The sequence below is a fragment of the Macaca nemestrina genome, chromosome 14, assembly GCF_043159975.1.
Source record: "Macaca nemestrina isolate mMacNem1 chromosome 14, mMacNem.hap1, whole genome shotgun sequence".
NCBI lineage: Eukaryota > Metazoa > Chordata > Mammalia > Primates > Cercopithecidae > Macaca > Macaca nemestrina.
Window position 1 is genome coordinate 36,826,057 of NC_092138.1, and position 12,167 is coordinate 36,838,223.

At 43.5% G+C, this 12,167-nt stretch overlaps 1 long non-coding RNA gene across 1 annotated transcript; it reads left to right on the top strand.

Moving 5' to 3' along the window:
- Positions 1-235: 235 nt before the first annotated feature.
- LOC105489138 (uncharacterized) lies at positions 236-11,483 on the top strand. The gene is made up of 3 exons (XR_011612552.1): positions 236-627; positions 1,240-4,966; positions 5,655-11,483. It is a non-coding gene; the product is annotated as an uncharacterized lncRNA (long non-coding RNA).
- The last annotated feature ends 684 nt before the right edge of the window (positions 11,484-12,167 follow it).

Genomic DNA, 12,167 nt, shown 5'->3' on the forward strand with positions numbered 1-12,167 from the left:
GGAACGGCATTTCAGAGTTTCATGGCTAAGGGTATGGGTTATCCTGGTTCTGGGTGGAGAGTGAAGACCAAAACAGTAAGGAAAGAGCCACAGCTAAAACCAATTCCCTAGACTGCTTCCTGGCTGGGCGCTCATATTCCAGAGTGCCTTGTGGCTCAACTCTGAGCTGGGGTAGAGCCCACCAGCCTTACTTTTACAGAGTGAGCACTCCACGTTCTCATTTTTTTTTTTTTGAGACGGAGTCTCGCTCTGTCGCCCAGGCTGGAGTGCAGTGGCGCGATCTCGGCTCACTGCAAGCTCCGCCTCCCAGGTTCCCGCCATTCTCCTGGCTCAGCCTCCTGAGTAGCTGGGACTACAGGCGCCCACAACCGCGCCCGGCTAATTTTTTGTATTTTTAGTAGAGACGGGGTTTCACCGTGGTCTCGATTTCCTGACCTTGTGATCCGCCCGCCTCGGCCTCCCAAAGTGCTGGGATTACAGGCGTGAGCCACCGCGCCCGGCTCACTCCACGTTCTCTACCAGTGTAGTCATATATTTTATCAACTAATCAAGCTTGAATTTTCTATCTCTAGGTTTTGAATGGAACTGACCTGCTCTCTACATGATATACCAGGAAAGTAGGCTTGGGTAAGGCATTAAAAGGAATTAATCTAAATAGGATCATTTGTTCTGTACAAGTTTGCCTGTCAGCAAGATTTCTGATTGGCTGCCACAGGGAGAAAATGTGCAGAGGTCTATGCGATCTCAAATACAGCTGTTTTTTATAGTCTCACTTAACGAATGTGCCTATAACCAAGTACAGCTGTATATGGCCTTAGTAAAATAGTGCTGGCCACAAATGCACTCTGGCTATTGAGAAAGGCACCTTTGTTTCACTGCGTTCTGCATTAAGTGGTTATTAGCTCTATGACCAGACAGACCGTTAAACCTTTTTCACTTACTGTGTGGCACCTCAATTGTAATTTTAATTTTTTTGGTTACACTAACTGCATGTTTAGTGTATATGTGTAGCATAAAATCAGCTGAAGTCCTTCTAGTATTAAAAAAAAATTGCTAAACTATGACGATTCTAATGTAACACTAATTGCAAGCCCTTTCTCTGGAGGTTAAGGGATTAGTAAAAACGGCCTGGCATATTTCATAACATTTTAATTCCTTTTTGTGTGTTTGAAATGAGAACAATGTGATCCTTGTCAGTTTACTTTTATTAAAGGATTTTTTTTTTTTTTTTTTTTTTAGTTCAACTAGAGAGAAATTGAGAAGCAGCATCCACTGAAGTATCACATGGCTTCCCAGAATGTATTACACATTGCTACTGGGTCACAGTACGTGGAAACATGGAGACCGAGAATACAGAACCGTGTAGGAATGAGTGGGTCTGCCACCTCTCCCTGTACCCATCCAGTGTGAAACAAGGCGGTTCATGCACACGTTACTAGAAATGCCCTGGAGGCCTTATGAATAATCATTGGAGCAGTATCTGCTGCAAGATAACATTGTGCTTTATTTTTGCCTTTAAGTAAAAGGAATCTGAAACGAAACAATCTTCATTTCAGATATAAATCAGCCCCATAAACTTGAAGCTAACCAGAGATCCTGAGGCATTCTCATTACATGAAGTAATTGGTTGGTTGCAAGACTCAATTGTCCTGCAAAGTCTCTGAGAATTCAGATGAGCAGTTATCTGAAGAGTTACACATCCTCTCACCTGACATGTTGTAGCAACACATAGCACTGGCCAGTGGGGAGAGTGATTTCTAGTCTCTGATGAGGCCTGAACTCTCCAGCAAGTGGGTCTATGACTCAGAAACCCTGTGCTTCATTATGTGAAGGTGGCCGGGGAACTTTGAGGTCCCTTTGAGGAAATGAAACTTCATCAAAAGCAGCCGATATTAATGATGTATTGAGCATCTATTGTGTACATCCAGTCTTGTAGTCTCCTTGGTGACGTTTATCTTATTTAACCTCCCCAATAAATAGCAAAATAAGTACCATTACCCTCCTTTATGGAATAAAACTAAAACTCACAGAGGTTGGGTAACTTTTGAATCACTCAACCTTCTCAACGCATGAAGAAAAACTCCTAAATCTGACCCAAACAGGAGACATCGGAGAGGTGAGTCTGAAGCTCAAAAGAAAGGTTAACATTAGAGAGAGAGATAAATGTGAAGGCATTGTCTTTATTGTTAGATGTAAAAGTGTACAGGAAAATTATCTCCTGGCAAAGGCAAAACTATAGGGACAGAAAACAGATCCAGTGGTTGGCCAAGGACTGGAGGTAGGGGAAAGGATGGCAACAAAGAATACAAGGGAACATTTTGGGGGTGATGGAGATACTCTTTATCTTCATTATGATGGTGGTAACAAGAGTGTATATATTTGTCAAAATTCATAGAACTTAACACTAAAATGGGTGAACTATGTGTAAATTACACTTCAATGAATGTGACTTTTTTTTTTTTTCATTTCCCAGGATTATTACTTTTTTTGACTTTTTTTTTTAAAGTAAGTAAAAATCTAGGGGAATGGAAGGCAGGCTACTTAGAAAACATGCCACATGAATAAAGAAATGAGCAAAGATCAGAACCCTAGAGAATGGCTAAACATAATTGGGTAGGAAAAGACGATCCCAGGCGTGGGGGGTGAAAAGCTCAGTGAGAGGGAAACCCAGGATACTGTGGTTTCCTGGACACAGCAAGGGAAGAGCATGTTTCAAGAAGAAGCAGTGGTCAAAGCAAAAAGAAAATGTTACAAAATCCAAGTAAGATTGTGTAATTCGGAGAAAGGAGTGCAGAACCCCACGCTCAGTCCAGCAACACAGTGCTGGGAGGTGGGGAGGGAAGCCTCGTCCTGGGTCACTTGCTGCCACCAAGTGTGGAGGGCAATCCCAGACTTCTGTTTGGTCTTCACTGACACTGTGGAAGCAGGGGGCCGTGCCTTGTGTTTGATAGGGGTAGGAGGAGTATTATCAACATTTTTGTTTTCAGGGATTGCTCCTTATCCTGTTCTTTGACTAGACAGAACAGACTTTTCCTGGGGCTTTTTTTCTTTTTACATTGTGTGTGCTTGTTGGTTGTTGCCATTTATAGGATTTTCCAGTTCTAAGTCCAGGATATATGGGAGATAAAAAGAAAACCCAGAGAACTGAACCCTGTTCACACAGATTCCTTAAACCCTAAAGTCCTTGTTAGTCTGCTTTCCTCCTTCAACACTTTGTAGTTCTCTTAGGTTTATTTGTTGTACTGTGTCTAGGATTTTAAATTATACTTAGCCAGGGAGAAACAAGCCCAGAACAAGAAGTCCTCATTTTTTCTTTTTTTGTTTCTCTTTGTTGTTGTTCTGAGATGGAGTCTCAGTCTATTGCCCAGGCTGGAGTGCAGTGGCATGATCTCAGCTCACTGCAACCTCTGCCTCCTGGGTTCAAGCGATTATCCTGTCTCAGCCTTCCGAGTAGCTGGGACTACAAGCATGCACCACCATGCTTGACTAATTTTTGTGTTTTAGTAGAGACAGGGTTTCACCATGTTGGCCAGGCTGGTCTCGAACCCCTGACCTCAACTGATCCGCCTGCCTCAGCCTCCCAAAGTGCTGGGATTACAGAATTGAGCCACTGCGCCTGGCCACTTTTTCTTTTTGATAGGAGAAAATATTTATTTCTGAGGGAAAGGATCTAGATGAAGGGCAGAGATGGAGAATCTAAACAATAATTTCTGGAGAAATCCCAAAGGGAGGGAAAACGATTAGGAGCAGAGATGGAGTTGCAGGTTTTACACAGGAAAGGGGAGATTTTATCCGGTAAGACCGATTTCTTGATTATAAGAACAGAGAAGGCAGATTATAGAATTGTTCCAGGAGAGGGTATCCAGGTGGGTGTGATGTAAGGAAAAGAGTGTGAGAGAATTGAAGATGCCAGAAAGAACAGTTTCTTTCAACTCATTTTTTGGGGTGGATAAGAAAGGTAGTTGATGTCAAGAGGGGACTGACTGGGAGGAAAGAGAATTTCTAGGGAGTGGAAGGCCGTGGGAGACTGGATCATGGCTCCTAAAGATGTCCATAGCCTCATCCCGGAGCCTGCGAATGTCACCTTACATGGCAAAAACAGACTTTGTAGATGTTACTAAGTTAAAAGCTTGAGACAAGGAGGTTATCCTGGATTATCTGGGTGGGCTCAGTGCGAATCACATTCTTCCTAAGAGGGAAGCAGGAGGGTCAGTGACAAACAAGGCCTTGGGATGGAGGGGATCTGCTTTGAAGATAGAGGAAAGGGCCAGAACCAAGGAATGTGGGTGGCTTCTAGAAACTGGAAAGGCAAGGGGACAGTTTGTCCCCAGAAGCCTCTGCACGGAACCAGCTGCTGACATGTTGACCGGAGCTCAGTGAAACTGATTTCAGACGTCTGGCCTCCGGAACTGTAAGAATATACATGCGTGTTGTTTTAAGCCACTAGATTTATTCATTATAGCACCAATAGAAAATGAAGACAACTGTGCAGCAGATATAGCAGGAGGGAGACTGAGAGGTCTTTCATCAGGAGGCGTGGTCTGAGGGAGGGGCATTGGTTTCAGATTTCTACATTTGAGATTCCAGTGGGGATAGGTCTCAGGCTGTGGCCATAGGACTGCAGTGGAGCTAAAAGTCATTTCACAGTTAACTTTCAACTGTTTAGGTTTTTTTTTTTTAAATTGATAATCCATATACCATAAAATTCACCCTTTTAAAATGTAAAATCGAGTGGTTTTTAGTACGTTCACAAGGTTGTACAGCCACCATTGTTAATTCCACAATTAGCTGCTTAGTTTTCATTGAATAGTATTCATTCTGTCTCCATATATTGCAGTATTTTATTTTTTTGTATTTCAGGCAAGGTCTTGCTGTGTTGCCCAGGCTGGAGTATAGTGGGGTGATCTTGGCTAACTGCAACCTCTGCCTCCCAGGCTCAAGTGATCCTCCCACCTCAGTCTCCTAAGTAGGCACATGCCACCACACTCAGCTAATTTTTGTATTTTTTGTAGAGACAGTTTTGCCATGTTGCCCAAGCCGGTCACAAACTCCTGGGCTCAAGTGATCCGCCTACCTTGGCCTCCCAAAGTGTTAGGATTACAGGTGTGAACCACTGTGCCAGGCCTATTACAGCATTAAAAAAAAAAAAATCATGCAAAGTTAAAAAAAATATTCAATGTGTTGCTATCACAGCTCCTGGAGACTAAGGGGCACTAGGTGAATATTTTCATAAGAATATATATTCTTAGGTATGAAGATTTATTTTGAATATATTACTTAGTATACTCACCCATTTGCAAAGGCTATACAGCTGGCCAAATGTGGACTTGCCTTCTGTTGATTGGGCCAGGTGTATGATTGTGCTAGTGGGGGTGGTGAGTCTTTTCAATGGAAGACAGGCTACAAAGAGGGAAGGCACACACTGGCCACAGAGCTGCCCTGAAAGGCTGAGCCTGGGAGACTATGGGGGAGTCTGATCCTCAGCTCCAGCAGCCCCAGGAACACTGGACACAGACTTCTTGCAGCAGCCCTGGAGAAAGGCAAATCCCTTGGCTCCACACTCAGAAATGGGCCTTTCATACTCCACCTGTAGGAGTCCAGGGGTTCCAGTAAGGTTAACACCTCTCTGTTCACTACACCTGTGTTCTTTCCAGGGTGCAAGGGGACTCCAGAGGGTGCTGTCAGATGGATCCAGTCGTTCATCATATTTCAGATAGAACCCCTTTTTCTTCCCCTCCTAAGTGGGTCTTCCTTTGCTCCCAGGAAAATTTTCCTAACTCATAACTCATTTAGAAGCAAAATGATCTGAACTGATATGAAACTGTTTACATTATTCATTCAGTTAGTATGAATATTCACACACATCACCTCAAAATATTCACGTGGGGTGTTAGGTAATATATGATATTTGGTAGGCCTTTCTAGAATCTGAACAGTTCTGAATTCACACAAAACAAACCTAGCTCCAAGTGTTTTGGATAAGGGATTATGGACCTGCATTCTTATTTTAGGTGTTCTATTCACACCATGCTCCACAGGCCTGATTTTTCTTCATATTTCCTGCAACACCCTGCACATACCAGATGCTCACCAAGCTTGGTTGAATACCAGACACTTTCCTGATTGAATGCCACTTGGCCAGACTTGTGCTCTCACTGGTGTGATGGTTGATTTTAGGATTGGATTAAGGGCTAACCAGATAGCTGGTGAAGCATTATTTCTGGCTGTGTCTGTCAGAGTGTTCCAGAAAAGACTGGCATTTGAATCAGTGAGCTGAGTAAAGAGGAATCTCTCTGATACGGTTTGGCTGTGTCCCCACTCAAATCTCATCTTGAGTTGTAGCTCCTATAATTTCCACGTGTAGTGGGAGGGACCTGGTGGGAGGTAATTGAATCATGGGTGTGGGTCTTTCCCATGCTTTTCTCCTGACAGTGAATAAGACTCACGAGATCTGATGGTTTTATAAAGGGCAGTTCCCCTGCACACACTCTCTTGTCTGCCACCATGTAAGACATACCTTTGCTCCTACTTTGCCTTCCACCATGATTGTGAGGCCTTAGCCATGTAGAACTGTGAGTCCATTAAACCTCTTTCATTTATAAATTACTGAGTCTCGGGTATGTCTTTATTAGCAGCGTGGGAGCAAACTAATATACCCCTCACCCAGTGTGAATGGGCATCATCCAGTTGGCTAACGGCTCAGATAGAATGAAAAGGCAGAGGAAAGATGAATTTGCTCTCTCTCTCTCTTCTGGAGTTGGGACACCTAGCTTCTCATGCTCTTGGACATCAGAACTGCAGGTTCTCTGGCCTTCAGACACCAGGACATGTACCAGTGGCTCCTCAGTTCTCAGTCCTCAAACTCAAACTTGGACTGAACCATGCTTCTGGTTTCTCTGGTTCTCTGACTTGCAAGCAGCATATCATGGGACTTAGCCTCCCTACTCACACAATCAATTCCCCTAATAAATCCCCTCTCGTATATATCTCTCTTTATCTAATCATCTATATCTATATCTATATCTATATATCTATATCTATACCATCTGTATTTATCTATCTCTATATACCTTATTGGTTCTGTTTTTATGTAGAACTGTGACTAATACACTGGGCTAGGGGCTGACAGTGAGAGACGGGACTAGCTGGATTTCCTAGGCCAACTAAGAATCCCTAAGCCTAGCTGGGAAGGTGACCACATCCACCTTTAAACACAGGGCTTGCAACTTAGCTCACACCTGACCAATCAGGTAGTGAAGAGAGCTCACTAAAATGCTGATTAGGCAAAAACAGGAGGTAAAGAAATAGCCAATCATCTATCGCCTGAGAGCATAGTGGGAGGGACAATGGGATATAAACCCAGACATTCGAGCTGGCAAGGGCTACCCTCTTTGGGTTCCCTCCCTTTGTATGGGAGCTCTGTTTTCACTCTATTAAATCTTGCAGCTGCACTCTCTTATGGTCCGTGTTTGTTACGGCTCAAGCTGAGCTTTCATGCACCCTCTACCACTGCTGTTTGCTGCCACCAAAGACCCGCCGCTGACTTCCATCTCTCTAGATCCGGCAGGGTGTCCGCTGTGCTCCTGGTCTAGCGAGGCGCCCATTGCCACTCCCAGTCGGGCTAAAGGCTTGCCATTCTTCCTGCATGGCTAAGTGCCCGAGTTCATTCTAATCGAGCTGAACACTAGTCACTGGGTTCCACAGTTCTCTTCCATGACCCACAGTTTCTAATAGAGCTATACACTCACCACATGGCCCAAGATTCCATTCCTTGGAATCCCTGAGGCCAAGAACCCCAGGTCAGAGAACATGAGGCTTGCCACCATCTTGGAGTGGCCTGCCACCATCATGGGAGCTCTGGGAGCAAGGACCCCCTGGTAACGTTAGCATTTGCCTTAACTTTGGGCACTAGATTGACATCTCTGGGCTAGAAAGTGGCAGTACGGCTGACAGGCACAGGCGCTCTGCCAGGTGAGGTTAGCTGTGAACACAGCAAGGCCCTGAGGCGGGTCATGGCAGTCTGCTGCCATCCTGATGGCTGCCCATAGAAGGGACTAGGTGTGCCAGAGGCTGACAAGGCTGTCTGCCAAGGCAGACTCACACTAGACAGACTCTTTCTTGACTCTAGAGAGCAAACAGGTTCTTTCCTGAGGCTATAAAAATACAGGCGTATGGGCCACCTAGGTAGGGAGAAGCATTTCTTGTTTGCCCTGAAACAAAGAGATTTAGACTCTAGGGGAGGGATTGTCTGAGACCTGAAAGGCTGGAAATTGAAATGTCTGCTCAGCTCATAGAATGCCCTGCATCAAGGCTTTGAGGCCACCCCCTATGGACTTTCAATGTGTGATTTTACTGTGATATGTTTATGCAGCTATTCATTTCATATTTTTACCCCAAAATCAAAGCCATAATGAGAAAAAAAGGCCTCGTAATCATTTCTGTGTATTTTGGTGACAAAGGAAATGGCTGTTGATGATGATAATAAAAAAACTGCTGTTCAAAAACTGGCACTCTTTGTTGCCATTTTATAAACGAAGCCTGGTATTGTGGGCTCATTAGCAGCTGAACTTCATTTTGTCAAAGGAAATGGAGTCAAGAGAGATTATGTTTCATCTTTAATATGGCTGTTCAACAACAATGCCATTATCCTGAGTTTCAGATGAATTTAATTGAACCTTAATTAGCAAAATTAGTTGTTTTATGCAATTAGAATTCCATTTAAATGGGTTAGAAAATGAATAGGATTGTGAATGTGGTTGACTTGATTTTCCTCAAGACTGACTCTCTAGGCTCTTTTTGCCCCTAGGTTTTCTTTCCCCACTGAATAAACTAATATTTTCTTAATATAAGAAGATTTTTGACTTCCCCAGTTTTCCTACCAGTCTGTAGAAAATGCCTGGGACCTCTAAGAAGGTAGGAGGCAGATGGACTTGGTCAATGGGAACCAGTTACAGAGAACGAAGGTAGAAATGGCCTTCTAGTGCAGTATGTTCAGCCTCCCAAACACCTGATCTCCCTTTCCTTCCTGAAATGAGAAGGTGGATATTGAATCTCATCTAACAAGAGATGAGGAGAGAAGAGCTTCAGAGTCAGGCAGATATGGGTACAAATCTTCCCTTTACTACTTACTAAGTTGGCAACTTGGAGTGTATATCTTGACTTTTGAACCTCAGTGTCTCTATTGGTACTATGAGAATAATACTTATTTCTGAAGAGTGGTGAACATTCAGTGAGGGAATGTATATAAAGTATTTAGTATAGTGCCCAGCTCAAAAAGTGGATATTGCTACTGTCATTATTGCTGTTCTTCATCACCACCACCATCATCATCATCATCATCATCATCATCATCATCATCATCAATCTTGCAACTTCTTGGGACCTTGCTGTACTGAAGACCATACAGCTCATTAAGTTAGGCTGGAATTTTTGGTCAAAAATAAGCTTTCCCAAGCATTGTCCTGAACACACCAGTGAAGGAAAGGGATGAGAGGAGAAAGCCAATTTGCTTAGGGCACTAGGAGGGTTGGCCCTCTTCTTGGGGAGAGTAGCAGGAGCTGGTAAATCTTGATATGGAGGAAGGTATGGTTGTGTGAAATTCCTGCAGTGGACACACAAAATCTCATCAGTTGCCTCGTCTGTGATGTGAGGGAAAGCCAATTCCTATGGAAGTTTCCAGCTCTGAAGGTCTTTCTGACCATGGCTGACTCCCCTGCCTAATGGACCACATTCCAATGAGCAAACCCCTGCCAAATACTCTTTCTGACTTGCACTGGAATTACTGAAGCTTCCTGCTGAGTGTTCCCTACTATCATCAAGTTGACTCAGTGCTCTGGAATGTGGCTTCCAGAGACACAGCAGAGGTGAGAATGAGGATCAATGTGATTTGGCTCAGCTTTAAAGAATACAGCCTTCCCCATGCAGCACAGCATCAACTGAGGTGAGACAAAGGAAAATCAAAGAATTACTCATGTTCACCCACATCACATCAACCTGAAGGTTTAAATGGGTTCTCAGGGAAAAAACAAACCATTATTTTTGTTTTAACTACAAGATGCTATTGCAATATGTCCAGTCTCCTATTAAATGCTTCCAAATTGTTTCTGAGAGTTCCCATGGGGCGTCTCAGATGTGCTCATAAAATCCTCAGTTTCCACATGTGACTGCCATTTTGCTTTGTTTCTTCCCCAATGTTACTTCAGAAATGTCAGCTTTCTCAGCTGTCGCTGCCCTCCAGGTGGAGGGAGAGGACCTTTCTTCTCAGCCCTGTTGATGATGCTGAAGTTACCCCACCTTACTCCCAGAAACAAATGTGACACGGCCATTGTTAAATGCATATGTTGCAGTGACGTGCTGCTGCACAGCCTGCTGGTTGAAGTGGAGAATTGCAGGTCTAGGACTTCCGCCACTGTTTCTGTTGAGTTGGTGGTTAACTGAGGCTGATCCCCAAGGGCATTATCCTGTGCCAGCCCTGCACTTCTCTGAAGCAGGAGTGATTGTCATCCCACCTTTGTGCCTCTCTCCATGGTCGTGCTTGTCCCAAAACAGTGCAATTTCATGCTTTTAACCTTTCAAGGAGATTTTTTGTGCATCCTGGCTTTTTGGGTTTAGCTTTGTGCAGTCCTTAGTTTCATAAGGGATTATAATGGGCACCAGAGGGCTGAATGTTGAAGGCTCTTAAAAATATGAAGAACAAAAATTACTCATATTCAGTACTGGTGGTCTTATTGTAGAAATAAGAGGATAAAAAACTCAACTGCATACCTGGGCCTTAGGGGCTCTAGGAAGAATCTGGGCCTCATGAACATGACATTGCTGGCAACAGGCAGGTCTTCATGTGACTTGCTTCTCCTACTGGGCCCTCACCCTCAGTTCACTGGCCTTTAACTTTTCTATCATCTGCAGTCACCTCCCTTACCTTCCTTTCGAACACTTTGCTGCCACATGGCCTCCCTGTCAGCTTTCAAGTTGGTTTTTTGTTTTGGTTTTTTTAGCTTCTGCTCCCAGTGCCACTCAACTGACTCTCTCTTTAAACATTCAAACCAAAAATTATCAGTATGAGGAGGGCATAGAGTTTTGTCTCTTTTGCTTATTGATCTATCTCAAATACATAAAAGAGTGTCATTACTAAATAATTAATTGATTAATTGATACACCTTGGGGCAAATTACTTAGGCTCTCTGCACCTTTAGTTTTCTTTACCTTAAAAAGAGATAAAAATAGTAGTTTAACTTATACAGCTGTTATGAAAATTAAATGAATTAATATTTATAAAGCACATAGATTAGTGTCTGGCACAGAGTACATGCAGTAGAAGCATTTATTAAATAAGATTTTTAAAATGTCTAAACATGGTGCTCAATAAATATTTGTTAAATAAACTAATTTCTTTAGGAATCAGATTGGCTTGCTTAGTTGGCCTCCTCTATTTGAGACCTCTTTTTTTTTTTTTTTTAATTTTTTTTCTTACAAGGTCTTACTCTGTTGCCCAGGCTGGAGTGCAGTGGTATGATCATGGCTCACTGCAGACTGTAGTGATCCACCTGCCTCAGCCTCCCAAGTAGCTGGGATTACAGGTGCATGCCACCATGCTCAGCTAATTTTGACTTTTTATTTTTAGTAGAGATGAGGTCTTGCTATGTTGCCCAGGCTGGTGTCGAACTCTTGAGCTCAGGCTATTCTCACTTCAGCCTCCCAAAGTGCTGGGATTACAGGCATGAGCAACCACTGGCTGTTTGAGACTTCCTGTTCCTAGCTACCTCACATTCTGCTTTAGCCTCCATTGACTACCCTTGGATTGCATTCCCACTCCAGGCCATTTTCTGGGCTAGGGGCTTGGGGTCTTGTGTTAAGAGCAAGGTGACTTATGTGGAAGAGACACCTTAAAAGTGGACTCTGGAAGTGGTAGGTACCCTGGGCGTATTAGTCTTTTTTTCACACTGATGATAAAGTCATACCTGAGACTGGACAATTTCCAAAAGAAAGAGGTTTAATGGACTTACAGTTCCGCATGACTGGGGAAGCCTCACAATCATGGTGGAAGGCAAGGAGGAGCAAGTCACATCTTACATGGATTGCAGCAGGCAGAGAGAGCTTGTGCAGGAAAACTCCTCCATATATCTCATGAGACTTATTCTGATGATTTATCTGATGAAACCATCAGATCT